Source organism: Oncorhynchus clarkii, chromosome 6 (assembly GCF_045791955.1).
Source record: "Oncorhynchus clarkii lewisi isolate Uvic-CL-2024 chromosome 6, UVic_Ocla_1.0, whole genome shotgun sequence".
NCBI classification, from domain to species: domain Eukaryota; kingdom Metazoa; phylum Chordata; class Actinopteri; order Salmoniformes; family Salmonidae; genus Oncorhynchus; species Oncorhynchus clarkii.
The window spans coordinates 31,698,496-31,725,664 of NC_092152.1; the positions used below are offsets into that span (position 1 = coordinate 31,698,496).

At 43.3% G+C, this 27,169-nt stretch overlaps 1 pseudogene; it reads left to right on the top strand.

The window, feature by feature from the left end:
- Window positions 1-693: 693 nt before the first annotated feature.
- Window positions 694-26,688, top strand: LOC139412354 (protein adenylyltransferase FICD-like; annotated as a pseudogene).
- The last annotated feature ends 481 nt before the right edge of the window (window positions 26,689-27,169 follow it).

Consider the following 27,169-nt stretch of genomic DNA (forward strand, 5'->3'; position numbering starts at 1 on the left):
CGCTGGAGAGCAACATACTAAACTAAAGCATTGATCATTGGGAATGAGATCAGAATGACTGCTAAGGCTTGATCCATAAATTAAATAGGTAGCCTAGCCTACAAAACTCAAACAATCCATGTGCTCAAATCAAAAGGCCTGATTAACATGACATCTATAATGCAGGCCACATCTCAAGTCCCCGGTGCAGACACACTCAGAAATCAAATGTTTAGTATTTATTTTAGAAGCTCTGACAAAGGCCAAGAGAACAAGAAACATTTTTCAATGAGAAAACAGAAATCCACTTTGGCTAAAAAATGTAATAAAAATGTAATATGTTTTCAAAGATGTAGCCTACAGTATGATGCAATACTCATGTTCATTTTAAGGAGAACAAAACTACTTAGGCTACATTTGAACACCACAGCATAAACTTCGCTATTCGGTGTCTTCCCAAATTAGGCATAAGTAGTTTAGTTTTTGTTGTTTGGCTACTTGAAGAGAACTAGGGCCTATCACTCGCAGCCCACCTCTTCCAATGCATTGTCGAAAAGCGTGCATCAAATTCTACTGGATGAAAAGCCGAAATTAGTCAAACATCCTGGCATTTAAACCATACTCGACTTTCGAAAATTCACATACTATAAAACATTCTATTTTTGCATAGGCATACTAAGATTGCGTTGTTTTCCGCTATTTGTGTAAGGTGTGATGCTGGAGAGGAAAATCAGGTACGGGGAGTCAGACATTTATTCGGGAACAGACAAGGAAAGAAGACAGGAGCCGCGTCAGAACACGGGTAACACAAACATGAGACAATTAATCCCGATGCAGGGAACAGAGTTTGGGAACAGACAGATATAAAGAAGGTAATGACACAAGTAATTGAGTCCACGTGAGTTCAATGATCGCTTATGCGTGTGACAGGGGGAAGGCAGGTGTGCGTACTGATGGTGGCATGAGTGCGTAATGCTGGGGATCCTGGCGCCCTTTAGCGCGAGGGGGAGGAAGAGCGGGAGCATGCGTGACAATTTCTTGATTTCGGTAGCACATACCCATATATAATTGATCAGCTGTTGTCATATTTTTCGCAATTTCAAACGGCCTACTATTTAGGACGCAGGCATGGCTATTTGGACACTGCCACGGCCAAGGCCACTGTTGTGTGTAGTCTACACCTCCACCCCCATTCAATTGAAAGTGCAGGATGGAGCCTGTACAGTAAATAAACTTGGCCACTAGAACTGCTTAAGGTTGCAGAGTTGAGTTCTCTCATGCTATATATAAATCACAGTGTTCCCTGGGCACCGCAGAGGAAGAAGACAGCTGCAGCTTTAGCGCAGGCCTCAGCCCTTTGGGAAGAGTGTGTGTATGTATGCGGGTGGGTGTACTTATGTATGCATCAGTGGAGGCTGATGAGGGGAGGACAGCTCATAATAATGGCTGGAACGGAGCGAATGGAATGGCATCCAACACATGGAAGCACGTGTTTTATGTATTTGATACCATTCCACTAATTCCGCTCCAAATCAAATTAAATCAGATTGTATTAGTCACATGCACCGAATACAACATAGACCTTACAGTGAAATACTTACTTACAAGCACCTAACCAACAATGCAGTTGAATAAGAATAAGAAATAAAAGTAACAAGTAGTTAAAGAGCAGCAGTAAAATAACAATAGTGAGACAATATACTGTACAGTACCTGTACAGAGTCAATGTGCGGGGGCACTGGTTAGTCGAGGTAATTTAGGTGATATGTACATGTAGGTAGAGTTATTAAAGTGACTATGCATTGATAATAACAGAGAGTAGTAGCGACGTAAAAGAGGGGGAGCAATGCAAATGGTCTGGGAAGCCATTTGATTAGATATTCAGGAGTCTTATGGCTTGGGTGTGGAAGCTGTTTAGAAGCCTCTTAAACCTAGACTTGGCGCTCTGGTACCGCTTGCCGTGAGGTAGCAGGCTGGAGTCTTTAACAATTTTTACGGCATTCCTCTGACACCGCCTGGTATAGAGGTCCTGGATGGAAGCTTGGCCCCAGTGATGTACTGGGCCGTACGCATTACCCCCTGTAGTGCCTTGCGGTCGGAGGCCGAGCAGTTGCCATACCAGGCAGTGATGCTCTCGATGGTACATCTGTTGAACCTTTTGAGGATCTAAGGATCATTGCTGAATATTAGGTTTAGGTTTTGTCGTGCCCTCTTCAAGACTGTCTTGGTGTGCTTGGACCATGTTAGTTTGTTGGTGATGTGGGCACCAAGGAACTTGAAGCTCTCAACCTGCTCCACTACAGCCCCGTCGATGAGAATGGGTGTGTGCTCGGTCCTCCTTTTCCTGTAGTCCACAATCATCTGTTACACTAGCACCACATGGCCCGGTCTCTGACCTACTTCCTATAGGCTGTCTCTTAGGCTGTCCAATGCATATTGGAGGGGGTCTAGCGTTTCTGGGATAATGGTATTGATGACCAGCCTTTCAAAGCACTTCATGGCTACAGACGTGAGTGCTATGGGTCGGTAGTCATTTAGGCAAGTTACCTTAGTGTTCTTGGGCACAGGGACTATGGTGGTCTGCTTAAAACATGTTGGTACTACAGACAAGGATAGGGAGAGGTTGAAAATGTCAGTAAAGACACTTGCCAGTTGGTCAGCGCATGCTCTGAGTACACGTCCTGGTAATCCGTCTGGCCCTGTGACCTTGTGAATGTTGACCTGTTTAAAGGTCTTACTCACATCGGCTGCGGAGATTGTGATCACACAGTCGTCTGGAACAGCTGGTGCTCTCATGCATGTTTCAGTGTTATTTGCTTTGAAGCGGACATAGAAGTAGTTTAAGAAGTAGTTTTGCGAGTCTGGTAGGCTTGTTTCACTGGGCAGCTCTTGGCTGTGCTTCCTTTGTAGTCAGTTATGGTTTGCAAGCCCTGCCACATCCGGCGAGCGTCGGAGCCGGTGTAGTACGATTCAATCTTAGTCCTGTATTGACACTTTGCCTGTTTGATGGTTTGTCGGAGGGCATAGCGGGATTTCTTATAAGCTTCTGGGTTAGAGTCCCGCTCCTTGAAAGCTGCAGCTCTAGCCGTTAGCTCAGTGCGGCTAAAGCTGCATTTTAACTGAGTCACTGGTGCTTCTTGCTTTAATTGTAGCTTGTAAGCAGGAATCAGGAGGATAGAATTATGATCTCTGTGTGTAGAGTAAAGGTGGTCTAGAATTTTTTTCCCTCTGGTTGCACATTTAACACGCTGATAGAATTTTTTTGAAACAGATTTAAGTTTCCCTGCATTAAGGTCCCCGGCCACTAGGAGCGCCGCCTCTGGATGAGCATTTTCCTGTTTGCTTATGGCCCAATACAGCTCATTGAGTGTGGTCTTAGTGCCAGCATTTGTCTGTGGTTGTATGTAGACAGCTGAGAAAAATACTGATGAAAACTCTCTAGGTAGATAGTGTGGTCTACAGCTTACCATGAGATACTTTACATCAGGCGAGCAAAACCTCAAGACTCCCTTATTATCGCGCACCAGCTGTTGTTTACATATATGCATAGTCCTCGTAGGTCGTCGATTTGCTTTTTCAATGATTGCACATTAGATAGTAGAATGGAAGGTAGGGGGGGTTAATTCGATCGCCTACGAATTCTCTGTCCTCTTTTTCTCTGCCGTCTCTTCAAGCAAATGACGGGGATTTGGGCCTGTTCCCGGGAAAGCAGTATATCATTCACGTCGGGCTTGTCGGACTCATTAACTTCTTATATAGGGGACGCTTTGTCCCACTTTGGCAAAATCCAGGGAAAATGCAGCGCGGCACATTTTTTAAAAAATGATATAAAAATCGAACTTTCATTAAATCACACATGTAAGATACTCAATTAAAGCTACACTCGTTGTGAATCCAGCCAACATGTCAGATTTTAAAAAGGCTTTTCGGCGAAAGCATAAGAAGCTATTATCTGATGATAGCACAACAGTAAACAAAGAGGGTAGCATATTTCAACCCTGCAGGCGCTACACAAAACGCAGAAATAAAATATAAAACATGCCTTACCTTTGACGAGCTTCTTTTGTTGGCACTCCAATATGTCCCATAAACATCACAATAGGTCCTTTTGTTTGATTAATTCCATCCACATACAGTGGGGAGAACAAGTATTGATACACTGCCGATTTTGCAGGTTTTCCTACTTACAAAGTCTGTCATTTTTATCATAGGTAAACTTCAACTGTGAGAGATGGAATCTAAAACAAAAATCCAGAAAATCACATTGTATGAATTTTAAGTAATTAATTTGCATTTTGTTGCATGATATAAGTATTTGATACATCAGAAAAGCAGAACTTATTATTTGGTACAGAAACCTTTGTTTGCAATTACAGAGATCATACGTTTCCTGTAGTTCTTGACCAGGTTTGCACACACTGCAACAGGGATTTTGGCCCACTCCTCCATACAGACCTTCTCCAGATCCTTCAGGCTTCGGGCCTGTCGCTGGGCAATACGGACTTTCAGCTCCCTCCAAAGATTTTCTATTGGGTTCAGGTCTGGAGACTGGCTAGGCCACTCCAGGACCTTGAGATGCTTCTTACGGAGCCACTCCTTAGTTGCCCTGGCTGTGTGTTTCGGGTCGTTGTCATGCTGGAAGACACAGCCATGACCCATCTTCAATGCTCTTACTGAGGGAAGGAGGTTGTTGGCCAAGATCTCGCGGTACATGGCCCCATCCATCCTCCCCTCAATCCGGTGCAGTCGTCCTGTCCCCTTTGCAGAAAAGCATCCCCAAATAATGATGTTTCCACCTCCATGCTTCACGGTTGGGATGGTGTTCTTGGGGTTGTACTCATCCTTCTTCTTCCTCCAAACACGGCGAGTGGAGTTTAGACCAAAAAGCTCTATTTTTGTCTCATCAGACCACATTACCTTCTCCCATTCCTCCTCTGGATCATCCAGATGGTCATTGGCAAACTTCAGACTGGCCTGGACATGCGCTGGCTTGAGCAGGGGGACCTTGCATGCGCTGCAGGATTTTAATCCATGATGGTGTAGTGTGTTACTAATGGTTTTCTTTGAGACTGTGGTCCCAGTTCTATTCAGGTCATTGACCAGGTCCTGCCATGTAGTTCTGGGCTGATCCCTCACCTTCCTCATGATCATTGATGCCCCACGAGGTGAGATCTTGCATGGAGCCCCAGACCGAGGGTGATTGACCGTCATCTTGAACTTCTTCCGTTTTCTAATAATTGCGCCAACAGTTGTTGCCTTCTCACCAAGCTGCTTGCCTATTGTCCTGTAGCCCATCCCTTGTGCAGGTCTACAATTTTATCCCTGATGTCCTTACACAGCTCTCTGGTCTTGGCCATTGTGGAGAGGTTGGAGTCTGTTTGATTGAGTGTGTGGACAGGTGTCTTTTATACAGGTAACGAGTTCAAACAGGTGCAGTTTATATAGGTAATGAGTGGAGAACAGGAGGGCTTCTTAAAGAAAAACTAACAGGTCTGTGAGAGCCGGAATTCTTACTGGTTGGTAGGTGATAAAATACTTAATAAAATGCAAATTAATTACTTAAAAATCATACAATGTGATTTTCTGTATTTTTGTTCCAGTATCCTTCTCTCACAGTTGAAAAATGACAGACTTCTACATGCTTTGTAAGTAGGAAAACCTGCAAAATCGGCAGTGTATCAAATACTTGTTCTCCCCACTGTATATCCCAAAAATATTTGGCGCGTTTGATCCAGAAAAAAATCAGTCACTTTGCCAAAATATTTTAAACTACTTTTGTAATACAACTTTAGATATTTTTAAACGTTAATAATCGATCAAATTGAAGACGGGTCTATCTGTGTTCAATACAGGAACACAACAAACTAAGCTACTTTTCAAGTCTTGCGCAACTCTCAACAGTGTTAAGCAGTTCCTAGATGGCCGTACTTCTTCATTGCACAAATTAATAACCTCAACCAAATTCCAAAGACTGGTGACATCCAGTGGAAGCAGTAAGAACTGAAAACAAGTTCCTAAGAAATATATTTTTTGCCAATGAGAACTCACTGAACAGAGACCTCAAAAATGTTTTATTCTGAATGGTTAGTCCTCTGGGTTTTACGCAAGACTACTCACAGACATGATTCAAACTGTTTTATAAACTTCAGAGTGTTTTCTATCCAAATCTACTAATAATATGCATATCTTATATTCTTGGCATGAGTAGCAGGAAGTTGAAATTGGGCACGCTATTTATCTAAAAGTGAAAATGCTGCCCCCCTATACCTTAAGAAGTTAATGGAAAAAAAGCTTCTGCCAATTCGTGGTGAGTAACTGCTGTTCTGATGTCCAGAAGTTATTTTCAGTCATAAGAGACAGTAAGTAAGCAGCAACATTTACAAACAATGCAAAAAAACTAATATAAAAACACAATCGTTAGGAGCAAGTAAAATGTCAGTCATCTCCTCCGGGGCCGTCAACAACAACTTCTCCGGCACATGCATGTATTAAGTGTGTGTGTGTGCGCTCATAGCAGGGGACAAATAAATAATGTGGTGTAAGCTCTTTGGAAATGTCTTGCCACTCCATCATCTTATGAGGGAGGATGACAGCGGTACTAAGCACTCTTGGCTGGGGCACTGTGGAGAAAAAGGGAGGGAAGCCAGAGCATCGCTAAAGCCTTGTATACATGTGCAGTTTGAAGTGACTCAAATCCAATTTTAAAAAAATCAAAATCTGTTATTTTTCCCAGAAAGACATTTTCCATAAACGGCCACATAGAGAAGTCAGATTTAAACCATTCCTAACAAGACACTTTTGTCATTGCCTTTGTGCACAAATAATCCATTGTACTAATCAAATAATTGTCGCTGGAGACTATTATATATTTTTTTTATCTGACTTATTTTGCCCCCTCCTCCCTGAGGCCTCCTTGCTAGCCTAGAGGCTCCCGCCTGACAAACACCTACCCTCACCGTCGTTAACACTGTCTACCGGTTGCCCCCGCCTCCCACTAGCACAGCAAGTTGGGGTGGTGCCATGTGCTATCTAGCTAACAAGCTATTTTGTTAACGACACAGTGTGCTAGCTTACTAGTTAGCAAGCAACACGGTTTTGCCCCCACCTGCTGTATTCCGGAGAAACACATGGCCGACAGCTGGGGGTGAAGGACACTGTCATGACACTCGCTCCAGGGTGAGGATCAAAGAATAGATTGACGAGTTTCAGAAGAAAGTTATTCATTTCTGGCCATTTTTATCCTGTAATTGAACCCACAAATGCTGATGCTCCAGATACTCAACTAGTCTAAAGGCAAGTTTTATTGCTTCTTTAATCAGAACAACAGTTTTCAGCTGTGCTAAAATAATTGCAAAAGTGTTTTCTACTGATCAATTAGCCTTTTAAAATGATAAACTTGGATTAGCTAACACAACGTTCCATTGGAACACAGGAGTGATGGTTGCTGATAATGGGCCTCTGTACACCAATGTAGATATTACATTTTAAAAAATCTTCAATTTCCAGCTACAATAGTCACTTACAACATTAACAATGTATTTCTGATCAATTTGATGTTATTTTAATGGACAGAAAAGGTGTTTTTCTTTCAAAAACAACGACATTTCTAAGTGACCCCACTCTCTGTCTCTCCCGCTCTTTCTTTACCCATCCTTTTCATTGTGTAATCATATTGGGTTAGTCCACTAGGGACCTTTCATTGCATTATATTAGTAATCAATTCAACCTATACTGTGTGTGATTATTTAGTTAGTTAGTAAATAAATAATTAAGCCAATTTGTGTATCGCTGATTCATCATTTAGGTTAGGGTTCGTGCAGATTCACGAAGTCAACAATGTTCAGAATGAGACAGATAATGTAATAAATAATAATTGACTGTTATTGATGTAAGAGATATTTATATATTGAGTTTAAGTCAGGAGATAGAAACTTGTTAAATAAGTTTTCCCGTGGTACCTCAAGATTTGCTAATGAGTTAATTGTTACATGATTAATTTAATCACGTAATCATTGAACATAGTTAATTGATAAAAAAAATAACAGTCATCACATTAATGATAGTCACGTCACGACAACACTGTCTGCTAGCACAGCAGGCTGGAGGCTGGAGTGACACCATGTGTTAGCTAACTAGCTAGCTTGCTAGTTATGGACACCATGTGCTAGCTGGCATGCTAATTGGCTAGTTAGCACACGGTGTCACCCCCGCCTCCTGCCTGTTGTGTACCGAACTAGCTGGCTAAGCTAGCACACAGTGTCCTTCGCTCCCTCCTGTCAAACACCTGCCCTCGCAGTTGTTAACAGAACTGCAGGATGACAGTGGCCGACAGGCGAGGACAAAGGACACTATCTACCAATGTACGACTAACTAGTTATCATTGTCGCCCCCGCCATTTCTTCTGTGGGGTTTACCGGCGGCTGGCATCCAACGTTATTGTACATTAGCGCTAACCAATGTACTTACCTTGAAAACAAAGGTTGGACATTTTGAAGGCTGTCTCGTGTTCATATTATACCTCAGTGGTCTGAACAGCCAAAAAGCACATTTTATTTAACCTTTATTTAACTAGGCAAGTCAGTTAAGAGCAAATTCTTATTTAAAATGACGGCCTACCAAAATGCCTCCTGCGGGGACGGGGGCTGGGATTAAATATATATACAGTTGAAGAAGGAAGTTTACATACACCTTAGCCAAATACATTTAAACTCAGTTTTTCACAATTCTTGACATTTAATCCTGGTAACAATTCCCTGTTTTAGGTCAGTTAGGATCACCACTTCATTTTAAGAATGGGAAATGTCAGAATAATAGTAGAGAGAATGATTTATTTCAGCTTTTATTTTCTTTCATCACATTCCCAGTGGGTGAGAAGTTTACATACATTCAATTAGTATTTGGTAGTATTGCCTTTAAATTGTGGGCTAGATGTGCCGCTAGCGACCCACCTCGACAACATCCGGTGAAATTGCAGAGCGCGAAATTCAAAAATACTAAATTCGTAATATCAAACAAGTGTTTTACATAATTTTAAAAAAGGCTTTACTGCGAAAGCATACCATGAGATTATCTGTGGACAGCGCCCCGCAAACAAAAGCATTAAAAACATTTTCCAACCAAGCAGATGCATTGCGAAAGTCAGAAATAGCGATAAAATAAATCCCTTACCTTTGAAGATCTTTATATGGTTGCAATCACAAGGGTCCCTGTTACATAACAAATATTCCTTTTGTTCGATAAAGTCCTTTATATCCCAATAGTAAGTTTATTTGGCGCGCTTCATTCAATAATCCACCTGTTTCGAAAGAATGCGAAAACTTCTTAATTTTTCACAAAAACAAAACATCAAACAATTTCTAAAGACTGTTGACATCTAGTGGAAGCCATAGGAACTGCAATTTGGGTCCTAATAATTAGGCTTTCCCATAGAAAAGCATTGGAAAGTACAATGACCTCAAAAAAAATCCTGGATAGATTGTCCTCGGGGTTTCGCCAGCCAAATCAGTTCTGTTATACTCACAGACATTATTTTAAAAGTTTTAGAAACTTTAGAGTGTTTTCGATCCAATATTACCATGCATATGCATATCCTAGCTTCTGGGCCTGAGTAACAGGCAGTTTACCTTGGTCATCCAAACTTCCGAATACTGCCCCCTATCCCTAAAAATTTAACTTGGGTCAAACATTTCAGGTAGCCTTCCACAAGCTTCCCACAATAAGTTGGGTGATTTTTAAATGTTTTATTATTTTTCACCCCCTTTTCTCCCCAATTTCGTGGTTTCCAATTGTTAGTAATTACTATCTTGTCTCATCGCTACAACACCTGTACGGGCTCGGGAGAGACGAATGTCGAAAGCCATGCGTCCTCCGAAACACAACCCAATCAAGCCGCACTGCTTCTTAACACAGCGCGCATCCAACCCAGAAGCCAGCCGCACCAATGTGTCGGAGGAAACACCGTGCACCTGGCGACCTTGGTTAGCGTGCACTGCGCCCGGCCCGCCACAGGAGTCGCTGGTGCGCGATGAGGCAAAGATATCCCTACCGGCCAAACCCTCCCTAACCCGGACGACACTAGGCCAATTGTGCGTCGCCCAATGGACCTCCCGGTCGCGGCCGGCTGCGACAGAGCCTGGGCACGAACCCAGAGTCTCTGGTGGCACAGCTAGCGTTGCGATGCAGTGCCCTAGACCACTGCGCCACAAGTTGGGTGAATTTTGGCCCATTCCTCCTGACAGAGCTGCTGTAACTGAGTCAGGTTTGGAGGCCTCCAAACCTGACTCAAATTTCGCTTTATCAGTTCTGCCCACACATTTTCTATAGGATTGAGGTCAGGGCTTTGTGATGGCCACTCCAATACCTTGACTTTGTTGTCCTTAAGCCATTTTGCCACAACTTTGGAAGTAAGCTTGGGATCATTGTCCATTTGGAAGACCCATTTGCGACCAAGCTTTAACTGATGTCTTGAGATATTGCTTCAATATATCCACATAATCTTCCTACCTCATGATGCCATCTATTTTGTGAAATGCAACAGGCCCTTCTGCAGCAAAGCACACCCACAATACGATGCTTCCACCCCCGTGCTTCCTGGTTGGGATGTTTTTTTTCGGCTTGCAAGCCTCCCCCTTTTTCCTCCAAACATAACGATGGTCATTATGGCCAAACAGTTCTATTTTTGTTTCATCAAACCAAAGGACATTTATCTAAAAAGTACCATCTTTGTCCCCATGTGCAGTTGCAAACCGTAGTCTGACTTCTTTGTGGCGGTTTTGGAGCACTGGCTTCTTCCTTGCTGAGCGGCCTTTCAGGTTACGTCGATATAGGACACTTTTTACTGTGGATATAGATACTTTGTACCTTTTTCCTCCAGCATCTTCACAAGGTCCTTTGCTGTTGTTCTGGGATTGATTTGCACTTTTCGCACCAAAGTATGTTCATCTCTAGGAGACAGAACGCATCACCTTCCTGAGCGGTATGATGGCTGCGTGGTCCCATGGAGTTTATACTTGCGTAATATTGTTTGTACAGATGAACGTGGTACCTTCAGGCATTTGGAAATTGCTCCCAAGGAAGAATTAACTGATTGTCTGATTTCTTTTGATTTTCCCATGACTTCCGGCGCCGACAGAGATGGCCGCCTCGCTTCGCGTTCCTAGGTAACTATGCAGTATTTTGTTTTTTTACGTGTTATTTCTTACATTAGTACCCCAGGTAATCTTAGGTTTCATTACATACAGTCAGGAAGAACTACTGAATATAAGAGCAACGTCAACTCACCATCAGTACGACCAGGAATATGACTTTCGTGAAGCGGATCCTGTGTTCTGCCTTCCACCCAGGACAACGAAATGGATCCCAGCCTGCGACCCAAAACAACGACGTCGTAAAAGAGGCAAACGAAGCGGTCTTCTGGTCAGGCTCCAGAGACGGGCACATCGCGCACCACTCCCTAGCATACTACTCGCCATTGTCCAGTCTCTTGACAACAAGGTTGAGGAAATCCGAGCAAGGGTAGCATTCCAGAGAGACATCAGAGACTGTAACGTTCTTTGCTTCACAGAAACATGGCTCACTCGAGAGACGCTAACGTAGTCGGTGCGGCCAGCTGGTTTCTTCACACATCGCGCCGACAGAAACAAACATCTTTCTGGTAAGAAGAGGGGTGGGGACGTATGCCTTATGACTTACGAGACGTGGTGTGATCACAACAACATACAGGAACTTAAGTCCTTCTGTTCACCTGACTGTTCACCTGACCAAGGGAATTCTCTTTGATTATAATCACAGCCGTATGTATTCCCCCCCAAGCAGACACATCGATGGCCCCGAACAAACTTTATTTGACTCTTTGCAAACTGGAAACCACATATCCTGAGGCTGCATTCATTGTAGCCGGGGATTTTAACAAGGCTAATCTGAGAACAAGACTCCAAAAATTGTATCAGCATATCGATTGCGCAACCAGGGCTGGTAGAACCATGGATGATTGCTATTTTAACTTCTGCGACGCATATAAGGCCCTCCCCCGCCCTCCTTTCGGAAAAGCTGACCACGACTCCATTTTGTTGCTCCCTGCCTACAGACAGAAACTAAAACAAGAAGCTCCCGCACTCAGGTCTGTTCAACGCTGGTCCGACCAATCTGATTCCACGCTTCAAGACTGCTTCGATCACGTGGATATGTTCCGCATTGCTTCCAACAACAACATTGACGAATACGCTGATTCGGTGAGCGAGTTCATTAGAAAGTGCATTGACGATGTCGTTCCCATAGCAACGATTAAAACATTCCCAAACCAGAAACCGTGAATTTATGGCAGTATTCGCGTGAAACTGAAAGCGCAAACCACTGCTTTTAACGAGGGCAAGGTGACCGAAAACATGACAGAATACAAACAGTGTAGCTATTCCCTCCGCAAGGCAATCTAACAGGCTAAGCGTCAGTATAGAGACAAAGTAGACTTTTTTGCCCGCTTTGAGGACAATACAGTGCCACTGACACGGCCCGCAACCAAAACCTGCGGACTCTCCTTCACTGTAGCCAATGTGAGTAAAACATTTAAACCTGTTAACCCTCGCAAGGCTGCAGGCCCAGACGGCATCCCCAGCCACGTCCTCAGAGCATGTGCAGACCAGCTGGCTGGTGTGTTTACTGACATATTCAATCAATCCTTATCCCAGTCTGCTGTTCCCACATGCTTCAAGAGGGCCACCATTGTCCCTGTTCCCAAGAAAGCTAAGGTAACTGAGCTAAACGACTACCGCCACGTAGCACTCACTTCCGTCATCATGAAGTGCTTTGAGAGACTAGTCAAAGACCATATAACCTCGACCCTACCTGACACCCTAGACCCACTCCAATTTGCTTACCGCCCAAATAGGTCCACAGACGACGCAATCTCAACCACACTGCACACTGCCCTAACCCATCTGGACAAGAGGAATACCTATATGAGAATGCTGTTCATCGACTACAGCTCAGCATTTAACACCATAGTACCCTCCAAATTTGCTGACGACACTACAGTGGTAGGCTTGATTACCAACAACGACGAGACGGCCTACAGGGAGGAGGTGAGGGCCCTCAGAGTGTGGTGTCAGGATAATAACCTCACACTCAACGTCTACAAAACAAAGGAGATGATTGTGGACTTCAGGAAACAGCAGAGGGAGCACCCCCCTATCCACATCGATGGGACAGTAGTGGAGAGGGTAGTAAGTTTTAAGTTCCTCGGCGTACACATCACAGACAAACTGAATTGGTCCATCCACACAGACAGCGTCGTGAAGAAGGCGCAGCAGCGCCTCTTCAACCTCAGGAGGCTGAAGAAATTTGGCTTTTCACCAAAAGCACTCACAAACTTCTACAGATGCACAATCGAGAGCATCCTGTCGGGCTATGTCACCGCCTGGTACGGCAATTGCTCTGCCCACAACCGTAAGGCTCTCCAGAGGGTAGTGAGGTCTGCACAACGCATCACCGGGGGCAAACTACCAGCCCTCCAGGACACCTACACCACCCGATGTCACAGGAAGGCCATAAAGATCATCAAGGACAACAACCACCCGAGCCACTGCCTGTTCACCCCGCTATCATCCAGAAGGCGAGGTCAGTACAGGTGCATCAAAGCTGGGACCGAGAGACTGAAAAACAGCTTCTATCTCAAGGACATCAGACTGTTAAACAGCCACCACTAACATTGAGTGGCTGCTGCCAACACACTGACTCAACTCCAGCCACCTTAATAATGGGAATTGATGGAAATTGATGGAAAATATATCACTAGCCACTTTAAACAATGCTACTTAATATAATGTTTACATACCCTACATTACTCATCTCATATGCATATGTATATACTGTACTCTATATCATCTACTGCATCTTTATGTAATACATGTATCACTAGCCACTTTAAACTATGCCACTTTGTTTACATACCCTACATTACTCATCCCATATGTATATACTGTACTCGATACCATCTACTGCATCTTGCCTATGCCGTTCTGTACCATCACTCATTAATATATCTTTATGTACATATTCTTTCTCCCATTACATTTGTGTGTATAAGGTAGTAGTTTTGGAATTGTTAGGTTAGATTACTCGTTGATTATTACTGCATTGTCGGAACTAGAAGCACAAGCATTTCGCTACACTCGCATTAACATCTGCTAACCATGTGTATGTGACAAATAAATTTGATTTGATTTCTAGCAAAGAGGCACCAAGTTTGAAAGAAGGCCTTGAAATACATCCACAGGTACAAGTTTCTGATAGGCTAATTGACATAATTTGAGTCAATTGGCTCAAATGATGTCAATTAGCCTATCAGAAACTTCTAAAGCCATGACATCATTTTCGGGAATTTTTCCGAGCTGTTTAAAGGCACAGTCAACTTAATGTATGTAAACTTCTGACCCGCTAGTATTGTGATACAGTGAATTATAAGTGAAATAATCTGTCTGTAAACAACTGTTGGAAAAATGTATTGTGTCATGCACAATGTAGATGTCCTAACCGACTTGCCAAAACTATAGTTTCATAACAAGAAATGTGGAGTGGTTGAAGAACGAGTTTTAATGACTCCAACCTAAGTGTATGTAAACTTCTGACTTCAACTGTATATAAATATAGGACAAAACACACATCATGACAAGAGAGACAACACAACACTGCATAAAGAGAGACCTAAGAAAACAACATAGCAAGTTAGCAACAAATGACAACACAGCATGGTACTGTAGCAACACAACATGACAACAACATGGTAGCAACACAACATAGTAGCAGCACAAAACATGGTACAAACGTTATTGGGCACAGACAACAGCACAAAGGGCCAGAAGGTAGAGACAACAATACATCACCAAAGCAGCCACAACTAAGTAAGAGTTTCCACGATTGAGTCTTTGAATGGAGAGATAAAACTGTCCAGTTTGAGTGTTGCAGCTCGTTCGAGTCGCTGGCTGCAGCGAACTGAAAAGACAAGCGACCCAGGGATGTGTGTGCTTTGGGGAGCTTGAAAGGAATGTGACTGGCAGAATTGGTGTTGTAAGTGGAGGATGAAGGCTGCAGTAGGTATACCACTGAAAATATTCGACAGAGGAGATCAAGCTGATTCTATACCATTTTACAGAGGCCAGTTCATGAAGGAAGGCTTGCTCATTAAAGTTTTTTAGCAAGCGTCTATGACAAATCAGGACAGGTTGTTTTACTGAGCAGCCATTACAAACACAGGCTGTAAAACAGTGATAACTAAGGTCATTACCTATCAGCATTATTTGTGAGGATAACGTTGAGGAGAGTAGCCTTTTCTGTGTGTTTGGAGTCATACTTTGTGGGATTGGCAATAATCTGAGAAAGATGGAGGACGATAGCACCCAGAAACAGTCAACAAAGAGCTATTTGAAAGTTTAATGCTTAGAACCAGCAAATCAAATTGTTTGGGGACAGACTTGGTGGAGACAACCGAGCACTGAAGGTGATCCTTGGTAAAGATTGCCACTCCCCCACCTTTGGTAGATCTGTCTTGCCGAAAAAGGTTATAACCAGAAAGGTTAATATCAGTATTCAAAACACTCTTCCTTAACCACGTCTCAGTAATGACCAACACATCTGGATTGGAGCTATGAACCCACACTTTTAATTTATCTATTTTAGGTAATACGCTTCTAATGTTAACATGCAGAAAACCCAGGCTTTTACGAGAGCATAAATCAGTGAAGCAGATATCAGAGCACATGTCAGAAATGGGGCTATCAACAATAAATGGGCCAGGGTGTACATGCACATTTCCAGATACCATCAGCAGTAATACAATCAGGGTATGGCAGAGGACAGGGAGATCTCTGCAGTGCTGATTTATGACATCTGAATGATCATATTGTACAGCAATTTCATTAGGTAACATGAATACAAAGCCGGCAAGAGGTGGTTAGAATAGGATGGGAGGCCAAAAGTCTGTGTAACCAATAGAGAGTCAAAGTCCCAAGTGTGGGAACAAATAGTCTGTCCCACGGTTGGGTAAACAAGAAAGTTTATAGTCAACAAAGCAAGCAGGAGTCATGAGGCAAATAGCAAAATAGCAAAATGCACACGAAAAAAAAAAAATATATATATAACGACTTGGGTCTATTCATTGTAAGTTCAGAGTCACTCGCCCCAACAGTGCATGTGTGCTGGAGGCGAGTGAAAGCTCGGGAGAGGGAGTGTGGTGGGGGTACCTGTACCAGACAGGGTAGACAGGCCAGGGCAGATGGTGAACAGATCGCCAGGTGGAATCCAAGCAGCAATGCAGCAGGCAACGAGAGACGCTTTTATTTCTGGAGGCAGATTTGTAGAAAATGCCAGTGTATGGTCTTTGAACAGCGGGAGGGGGCTTCAAAGGGGCCTTCAAAGACTCCTGCCACTTGTTCGGTCCAAAGGCCTCGACACCTCACACCTCAGTACAAATTGAAGTTGTATCTGGTCTGTCCTAGCAAGCCTGGCAGCCTTAAGTCAGCATTCAGTCCCATAAAGTAAAATACATAATTGTAATGTACTTTTTTTTTCTTCTTGGCTTTGAAAATAGCCTCAGACCAAACACTACTCTCTCAGTTCCAGGTTGGATGGTGTCCTCAGGTCTCTGCTGTTTGTTTGCTAGAGCACCCTCCGTATAGCTTGGAAAAATGAATCCTTGGTAGCAGTAATCCCTCCAGGTAATTTTGGCCTAAAATTAAAATTAACCTAAAATTAGGTTGTTTTGATCTGGAGCGAAGACCATGCTGTGAAGGGTAGCATCCTGCCTATGTCCCTCCCGAAAAATCCAAGTTTATATAACTCCAAATCTATCCTTATGTACAAAACATGTTGAATAATGTGAGCTCACGTGCAGCTCTCTCTCTCTCGCTCTTATGGAATTTCAATTCACATTTCAAACCCCTCCCTTACAAAAATGCATTTGTTGCTGCAAACTAGGGGTGTGCCGAGTACTCGGACAAAACGAGTATCAAAACGGATATGTACGTTTGCCCCACCCCTCGATTACCGACCTCTGCCTGACCCGACCCTGAGCCTGCCTGCCGTCTTGTACCTTTCCCCCACTACTCTGGTTATCGACCCCTGCCTGCCCTGCCTGGTTATCGACCCCTGTCATTTGCCTGCCCTGTTGCTGTAAATAACATTGTTACTTTGATACAGTCTGCATCTGGGTCTTACCTTCAAACCTGATACCTGCTAAGCATTCAAAATGTAACTAGTACTTTTGGATGTCAGGGAAAATGTAAGGAGTAAAAAGTAAAAGTGAAGTAGAAGTAAAAGTTGTCAACAATATAAGTAGTAAAGTACAGATATCCCCAAAAACTGCTTAAGTAGTACTTTAAAGTATTTTTACTTAAGTACTTTCCACCCCTGCATATTTTTGCAAAATTAATGTTATAGCTAGTGTCATGACGTTGGCCTGGGGGGTAGGTTTATGACAGTCATAAATACCTCTTCCCCCCCTTTTCCTCTCTCTACCCTACTGAGGTTACATTTGCAAAACCCTTGGTTAACATAGAGATTCTGGGAACATCAGAAGGTGGGGGGAAATGAACTATATTCTGGTAATCCGACCAATGGAACATATGCGGTGGTACTTATTAATGAATATGATGACAGTTCGGTTGTCATCTGAGACATTCTCATCAATGATAAGATGACAAACTCTACAGTGGAAAGTCTACACATCAGAGTTATCGGATTGTTGTTGTTCAATTTAAATGTTTGAATATGAAATTATTCGTGATGGGATCAAATCAAATCAAATTTATTTATATAGCCCTTCGTACATCAGCTGATATCTCAAAGTGCTGTACAGAAACCCAGCCTAAAACCCCAAACAGCAAGCAATGCAGGTGTAGAAGCACGGTGGCTAGGAAAAACTCCCTAGAAAGGCCAAAACCTAGGAAGAAACCTAGAGAGGAACCAGGCTATGTGGGATGGCCAGTCCTCTTCTGGCTGTGCCGGGTGGAGATTATAACAGAACATGGCCAAGATGTTCAAATGTTCATAAATGACCAGCATGGTCGAATAATAATAAGGCAGAACAGTTGAAACTGGAGCAGCAGCACAGTCAGCTGGACTGGGGACAGCAAGGAGTCATCATGTCAGGTATTCCTGGGGCATGGTCCTAGGGCTCAGGTCCTCCGAGAGAGAGAAAGAAAGAGAGAATTAGAGAGAGCATATGTGGGATGGCCAGTCCTCTTCTGGCTGTGCCGGGTGGAGATTATAACAGAACATGGCCAAGATGTTCAAATGTTCATAAATGACCAGCATGGTCGAATAATAATAAGGCAGAACAGTTTAAACTGGAGCAGCAGCACGGTCAGGTGGACTGGGGTCAGCAAGGAGTCATCATGTCAGGTATTCCTGGGGCATGGTCCTAGGGCTCAGGTCCTCCGAGAGAGAGAAAGAAAGAGAGAATTAGAGAGAGCATATGTGGGATGGCCAGTCTTCTTCTGGCTGTGCCGGGTGGAGATTATAACAGAACATGGCCAAGATGTTCAAATGTTCATAAATGACCAGCATAGTCGAATAATAATAAGGCAGAATAGTTGAAACTGGAGCAGCAGCACGGCCAGGTGGACTGGGGACAGCAAGGAGTCATCATGTCAGGTAGTCCTGGGGCATGGTCCTAGGGCTCAGGTCCTCCGAGAGAGAGAAAGAAAGAGAGAAGGAGAGAATTAGAGAACGCACACTTAGATTCACACAGGAATAGGACAGGAGAAGTACTCCAGATATAACAAACTGACCCTAGCCCCCCGACACATAAACTACTGCAGCATAAATACTGGAGGCTGAGACAGGAGGGGTCAGGAGACACTGTGGCCCCATCCGAGGACACCCCCGGACAGGGCCAAACAGGAAGGATATAACCCCACCCACTTTGCCAAAGCACAGCCCCCACACCACTAGAGGGATATCTTCAACCACCAACTTACCATCCTGAGACAAGGCTGAGTATAGCCCACAAAGACCTCCGCCACGGCACAACCCAGGGGGGGGGGGGGGGGGGTGCCAACCCAGACAGGATGACCACATCAGTGAATCAACCCACTCAGGTGACGCACCCCCTCCAGGGACGGCATGAGAGAGCCCCAGTAAGCCAGTGACTCAGCCCCTGTAATAGGGTTAGAGGCAGAGAATCCCAGTGGAAAGAGGGGAACCGGCCAGGCAGAGACAGCAAGGGCGGTTCGTTGCTCCAGAGCCTTTCCGTTCAACCTCCCACTCCTGGGCCAGACTACCCTCAATCATATGACCCACTGAAGAGATGAGTCTTCAGTAGAGACTTAAAGGTTGAGACCGAGTTTGCGTCTCTGACATGGGTAGGCAGACCTTTCCATAAAAATGGAGCTCTATAGGAGAAAGCCCTGCCTCCAGCTGTTTGCTTAGAAATTCTAGGGACAATTAGGAGGCCTGCGTCTTGTGACCGTAGCGTACGTGTAGGTATGTACGGCAGGACCAAATCAGAGGGATAGGTAGGGGCAAGCCCATGTAATGCTTTGTAGGTTAGCAGTAAAACTTTGAAATCAGCCCTTGCTTTGACAGGAAGCCAGTGTAGAGAGGCTAGCACTGGAGTAATATGATCACATTTTTGGGTTCTAGTCAGGATTCTAGCAGCCGTATTTAGCACTAACTGAAGTTTATTTAGTGCTTTATCCGGGTAGCCGGAAAGTAGAGCATTGCAGTAGTCTAACCTAGAAGTGACAAAAGCATGGATGAATTTTTCTGCATCATTTTTGGACAGAAAGTTTCTGATTTTTGCAATGTTACGTAGATGGAAAAAAGCTGTCCTTGAAATGGTCTTGATATGTTCTTCAAAAGAGAGATCAGGGTCCAGAGTAACGTTGAGGTCCTTCACAGTTTTATTTGAGACGACTGTACAACCATTAAGATTAATTGTCAGATTCAACAGAAGATCTCTTTGTTTCTTGGGACCTAGAACAAGCATCTCTGTTTTGTCCGAGTTTAAAAGTAGAAAGTTTGCAGCCATCCACTTCCTTATGTCTGAAACACATTCTTCTAGCAAGGGCAATTTTGGGGCTTCACCATGTTTCATTGAAATGTACAGCTGTGTGTCATCCACATAGCAGTGAAAGTTAACATTATGTTTTCGAATAACATCCCCAAGAGGTAAAATATATAGTGAAAACAATAGTGGTCCTAAAACGGAACCTTGAGGAACACCGAAATTTACAGTTGATTTGTCAGAGGACAAACCATTCACAGAGACAAACTGATATCTTTCCGACAGATAAGATCTAAACCAGGCCAGAACTTGTCCGTGTAGACCAATTTGGGTTTCCAATCTCTCCAAAAGAATGTGGTGATCGATGGTATCAAAAGCAGCACTAAGGTCTAGGAGCACGAGGACAGATGCAGAGCCTCGGTCCGATGCCATTAAAATGTCATTTACCACCTTCACAAGTGCCGTCTCAGTGCTATGATGGGGTCTAAAACCAGACTGAAGCATTTCGTATACATTGTTTGTCTTCAGGAAGGCAGTGAGTTGTTGCGCAACAGCCTTTTTATAAAATATTTGAGAGGAATGGAAGATTCGATATAGGCCGATAGTTTTTTATATTTTCTGGGTCAAGGTTTGGCTTTTTCAAGAGAGGCTTTATTACTGCCACTTTTAGTGAGTTTGGGACACATCCGGTGGATAGAGAGCCGTTTATTATGTTCAACATAGGAGGGCCAAGCACAGGAAGCAGCTGTTTCAGTAGTTTAGTTGGAATAGGGTCCAGTATGCAGCTTGAAGGTTTAGAAGCCATGATTATTTTCATCATTGTGTCAAGAGATATAGTACTAAAAAACTTGAGCGTCTCTCTTGATCCTAGGTCCTGGCAGAGTTGTGCAGACTCAGGACAACTGAGCTTTGAAGGAATACGCAGATTTAAGGAGGAGTCCGTAATTTGCTTTCTAATAATCATAATATTTTCCTCAAAGAAGTTCATAAATTTATCACTGCTAAAGTGAAAGTCATCCTCTCTTGGGGAATGCTGCTTTTTAGTTAGCTTTGCGACAATATCAAAAAGGAATTTCGGATTGTTCTTATTTTCCTCAATTAAGTTAGAAAAATAGGATGATCGAGCAGCAGTAAGGGCTCTTCGGTACTGCACAGTACTGTCTTTCCAAGCTAGTCGGAAGACTTCCAGTTTGGTGTGGCGCCATTTCCGTTCCAATTTTCTGGAAGCTTGCTTCAAAGCTCGGGTATTTTCTGTGTACCAGGGAGCTAGTTTCTTATGAGAAATGTTTTTAGTTTTATGGGGTGCAACTGCATCTAGGGTATTGCGCAACGTTAAATTGAGTTCCTCGGTTAGGTGGTTAACTGATTTTTGTCCTCTGGCGTCCTTGGGTAGACAGAGGGAATCTGGAAGGACATCAAGGAATCTTTGTGTTGTCTGTGAATTTATAGCACAACTTTTGATGATCCTTGGTTGGGGTCTGAGCAGATTATTTGTTGCAATTGCAAACGTAATAAAATGGTGGTCCGATAGTCCAGGATAATGAGGAAAAACATTAAGATCCACAACATTTATTCCATGGGACAAAACTAGGTCCAGCGTATGACTGTGACAGTGAGTGGGTCCAGAGACATGTTGGACAAAACCCACTGAGTCGATGATGGCTCCGAAAGCCTTTTGGAGTGGGTCTGTGGACTTTTCCATGTGAATATTAAAGTCACCAAAGATTAGAATATTATCCGCTATGACTACAAGGTCCGATAGGAATTCAGGGAACTCAGTGAGGAACGCTGTATATGGCCCAGGAGGCCTGTAAACAGTAGCTATAAAAAGTGATTGAGTAGGCTGCATAGATTTCATGACTAGAAGCTCAAAAGACGAAAACGTCATTTTTTTTTTGTAAATTGAAATTTGCTATCGTAAATGTTAGCAACACCTCCGCCTTTGCGGGATGCACGGGGGATATGGTCACTAGTGTAGCCAGGAGGTGAGGCCTCATTTAACACAGTAAATTCATCAGGCTTAAGCCATGTTTCAGTCAGGCCAATCACATCAAGATTATGATCAGATTAGTTCATTGACTATAATTGCCTTTGAAGTAAGGGATCTAACATTAAGTAGCCCTATTTTGAGATGTGAGGTATCATGATCTCTTTCAATAATGACAGGAATGGAGGTGGTCTTTATCCTAGTGAGATTGCTAAGGCGAACACCGCCATGTTTAGTTTTGCCCAACCTAGGTCGAGGCACAGACACGGTCCCAATGGTGATAGCTGAGCTGACTACACTGACTGTGCTAGTGGCAGACTCCACTATGCTGGCAGGCTGGCTACTATGCTGGCAGGCTGGCTAAATGTGAGCTTCTAAAATGTGAGATATGGGTTTTCATAAGATAGGGCTCTGCTCAATTAGTGGCCTGCCCCTGTGAAGGGACGGGCTATAAAACTTTTCAAACACGCCCTCCTCTTCCTTACTATATAAGCCCTTGAAGACAATATAACCTCCTGTTCCGAGGACGTGAGGATGAAGGTCCTATGTCAGAATGGTTCAGATAATAACTACAGAACGAAGCCAACATCAGCGTGAGCTTTGGCTGCGAATGGTATGAACTTTAAACTCTTATTCACTACAGAAGTGATACCTCCTAGCCGTTAAGTTAGCAACAGCAGATGCAAACGAGGGTTAGGAAGGAACAGACAGAGTATCCAGTCTATCACCCAATGACGTTACTACAACGTATCCAATTGACAACAGGAGACATTCTTCAAAGGACTCGGTTGGGCAACACAGAGTAAATACACAGAGTAAATGTTTATTGCATTTTCCTTTTCCAAATGGGCGGTAATTTAGAATGCATAAGATACGGTATTTACGGTAGCACAGCTTCTTCCCTTTGTTCCTCAGTCTTCCCGCTCGTTCACTCAAACCCAGCACCTTTTCTTTTGTGTAACAAGCTGTCATATCTGTTCCTCCCGCTAGGGACGTTTTCCTTTATGACGTAATTTGTAATCAAGTTCTGATTTAATTATGTGTATGTGTAATTCTGTGTGATTAGTTAGGTATTTAGGAAATAAATCATTAAACCCAATTTTGTAGTGCGGGTTCAACTTGTTAGCCAGGTTCGTGCAGATAACCAAGAATTTACAACTTTCAGATGAGATTGAATTAGGATGACGATTAGTATTGACTACTATTGATGTTAAATATTACTAGGTCTTTAAGAGTTTATTCAGAAGATAACAGCTCTATAAATATTATTTTGTGGTGCCCGACTCTCTAGTTAATTACATTTACATGATTAGCTCAATCAGGTAATATTAATTAAGGATAAATTATTTTATAGAATAGCATGTCATATCACTTATTCCGGCATAGCCAAAGACACGACACTAGTAAGCTAACTAATGATTTCATCGATATTTTAAACACATATTTTTGGGTGATGACATTGGTGTCTTTCAATACCAATATTGCAGAGCAAGGGGAACAACCACTCCAAGTCTCAGAGCGAGTGACGCTTGAAACGCTATTAGCGCGCACCCTGCTAACTAGCTAGCCATTTCACATCGAATACACAAGCCTGATCTCGGGAGTTGATAGGCTTGAAGTCATAAACAGCTCAATGCTTGACGCACAACGAAAGAGCTGCTGGCAAAACGCACGAAAGTGCTGTTTGAATGAATGCTTACGAGCCTGCTTCTGCCTACCATCGCTCAGTCAGACAGCTCTATCAAATCATAGACTTAGTTATAACATAATAACACACAGAAATACGAGCCTTAAGTCATTAATATGGTAGAATCCTATCATCTCGAAAACAAGACGTTTATTCTTTCAGTGAAATACGGAACTGTTCCGTATTTCATCTAAGGGGTGGCATCCATTAGTCTAAATATTCCTGTTACATTGCACAACCTTCAATGTTATGTCATAATTACGTAAAAGTCTTGCAAATTAGGCGGCCCAAACTGTTGCATATACACTGACTCTGCGTGCAATGAACGCAAGAGAAGTGACACAATTTCACCTGGTTAATATTGCCTGCTAACCTGGATTTCTTTTAGTTAAATATGCAAGTTTAAAAATATATACTTCTGTGTATTGATTTTAAGAAAGGCATTGATGTTCATGGTTAGGTACACATTGGAGCAACGATACGCACCGCATCAATTATATGCAACGCAGGACACGCTAGATAAACTAGTATTATCATCAACCATGTGTAGTTAACTAGTGATTATGATTGATTGATTGTTTTTTATAAGATAAGTTTAATGCTAGCTAGCAATGAGAGGCTGGTGGTTAGAGCGTTGGACTAGTTAACTGTAAGGTTGCAAGATTGAATCCCCGAGCTGACAAGGTGAAAATCTGTCGTTCTGCCCCTGAACGAGGCAGTTAACCCACCTAGGCCGTCAATGAAAATAAGAATGTGTTCTTAACTGACTTGCCTAGTTAAATAAAGGTGTAAAAAAGAAATCGGCAAAATCGGTGTAAAAAAAATACAGATTTTCGATTGTTATGAACACTTGAAATCGGCCCTAATTAATCGGCCATTCCGATTAATCGGTCGACCTCTAATGGATAGTTTCAAAGTAACAATACCATGTGATCAATGACGTCCGAAGCTTCGTTTTGGTAATGTGCTTTTTCGAGATGCGAGATCCCACTGATTTCGCAGTGGTGCCGGTGCGTTCTTCAATGCAAAGTTTCTTTCAAACACTGACCTCTACAGGACACCTTATTTCCACATTTTGTTTGATTTTTATCTTTCAATTTTTATTTGATTTTTTATAGCACCTGAACGGGTAGCTCAGCAAGTAGGGATGGGGATTTGGGATCAGACACCAGCATAGGCACAAGATCAAATCCTGGCGCAAGAACTGGCAAATCTGGTGCAGTCCATGAGGAGGAGATTGTGGTGGTTAATTTCTGTATTATCAAACGAGGAGAGTTAAACTTAACACATGAGTCAGAGTTATACTTAAACTACATCTTTAATAATAAGAGCTTTGCAATAGCAATGACTTTCAATGATGCAGCATTTCTAATGAACCATTGAAAGTGACCACACAATGGCTACTGAGATCTTTTATAGTAAAGATGCACTCCTCTCAACCTTGATGACGAACAACAAATGCATAGAATGGTCACAAGGTTAAGATTTGTTTGAAATGTATCTATAATACATAGCACACAGCAACTGCTGTGTCAACAGTTTTCATTGTATAGACAAGTGTCTAGTCCTCCTTTTGTTCTGGGACACATTATTCAATTTCTGTTAGTCACATATCTGGAACTTTGTCTGTTTTTGAACATGTGTAAATAATTGTATGAACACAAGATTAAGTTTGCTGAAAATAAAGCAGTTGACGATGTTCCTGAGTTTATTTCCCCACAGCCAGATTAATTTGTGGTTACCATTTTTATGTCTCTGCGTGCAGTTTGAAGGAAGTTGCCAACTAGCGTTAGTGCAATTCCTAACTAACTTTAACTTACTTCATAGTGCATGCAGGCATACAAATGGTATGCATGAATTCATCTGTCTGGGGAAGTAGATAAAGGCCCAAAATTAATTGCCAAAATCCCAAAGTATCCCTTTAATACACTTCTTTAACAGCACAGCCTGGTTATGTAATATATGTGTGTGTGTGGATTGCAGAGACCCAGCTGGAGGCCAAGGCAGCGCTGCAACAGGCTGTCAGATGAAGAAGCAGGGGAAGAAGGAAAAGGCCCACAAGCTGCTGGTGCATGCGCTCAACATGAACCCGGACTTTGTGGAAGCTCTGACAGAGCTGGGGACCATTCTGGAGGAGGAGAAGGATGTTGTCCAAGCAGACCACCTATATACCAAGGCCCTGGCCATCTCACCATGCAACGAGAGGGCCCTGGTTAGCAGTGACCGCACACTCCCCCTGGTGCAGGAGATCGACCAACGCCACTTTGGGGTTATTGACAGTAAAGTAAGCAGTATGATGTCCATCCCCAAGGGTAACTCTGCCCTTAGACGTGTCATGGAGGAAACCTACTATTACCACATCTACCACACCGTGGCTATAGAGGGCAACACACTCACTCTGTCTGAGATCCGCCACATCATTGAGACTCGCTATGCCGTGCCCGGCAAGAGCCTCCAAGAGCAGAACAAGGTCATTGGTGTGGACGCAGCCATGAAGTACATTAACACCACGCTGCTGTCCCTCACTGTCAATGACATCCTGGAGATCCACCGGCGTGTGCTGGGCTACGCAGACCCTGTAGAGGGTGGGCGGCTGCGTACCAGCCAGGTTTTTATAGGCCACCACATCTCACCCCACCCACAGGAGCTGGTGCAGTGGCTCAACCTAGAGGAGGCCCTGCAGCTGCACCCTGTGGAATCCGCAGCGCTCACCCATTACAAGCTGGTATATGTGCACCCCTTTGTGGACGGAAACGGGTGCACGTCACGGCTGCTAATGAACCTGGTGCTCATGCAGGCACGCTACCCACCCATCTCTGTACGCAAAGTTCAGAGTACTACACTGCTCTGGACACAGCCAACAAGGGTGACGTCCGCTTCATAGCCAAATGCACAGAGATCACCCTGGATACCCTGCTAATCGCCACCACTGAGCACCGTGTGGGGCTGCCTGGCTCCAGCCACCACCAGGCCTGTCCCGACTGCAAACAAACCACCCCTGTCCACAACAGTGAGGGGACGGGAGTGAGTGGCGCATGACTGTTTGGCTTTGTATTTCTCTTTATTTAGATTTGCCAGTTTGGGGTTAATCTTGCTCTAAGTGTAAAGATATGTCAGTTGATTTATGGATATAAAGAGCAGCTCTGTGTCAATGATAGCATGACCTTGAAAGTTTTTACTGGGAGAATGCATCTTTACAGAAATGAATATGCCCATATCTCATGGTTTGTTTCTTCATACCAGGTAGAGGTGCAGCCGTTTGAACTAATTATTACGTATGTGTTGTGAATAGAAAACATGTTTTCAGCTGCAGATTGTTGTCCGTAAAGGGATAATAAGGGTCACATGTTTCTAACATTGAATAAACATAAGGGTCATGAACTTGTTGGTGCACAGACACAAATGGACCTGTTTCATACTCTTGCCAAAGCTACTCATTGTTCTTAGTGTCGGTTCTGAAGGACATTTAGGCCTATAATTCTGAATTTGAGTTATTTTGATGAGTGAATGCGTTACATTA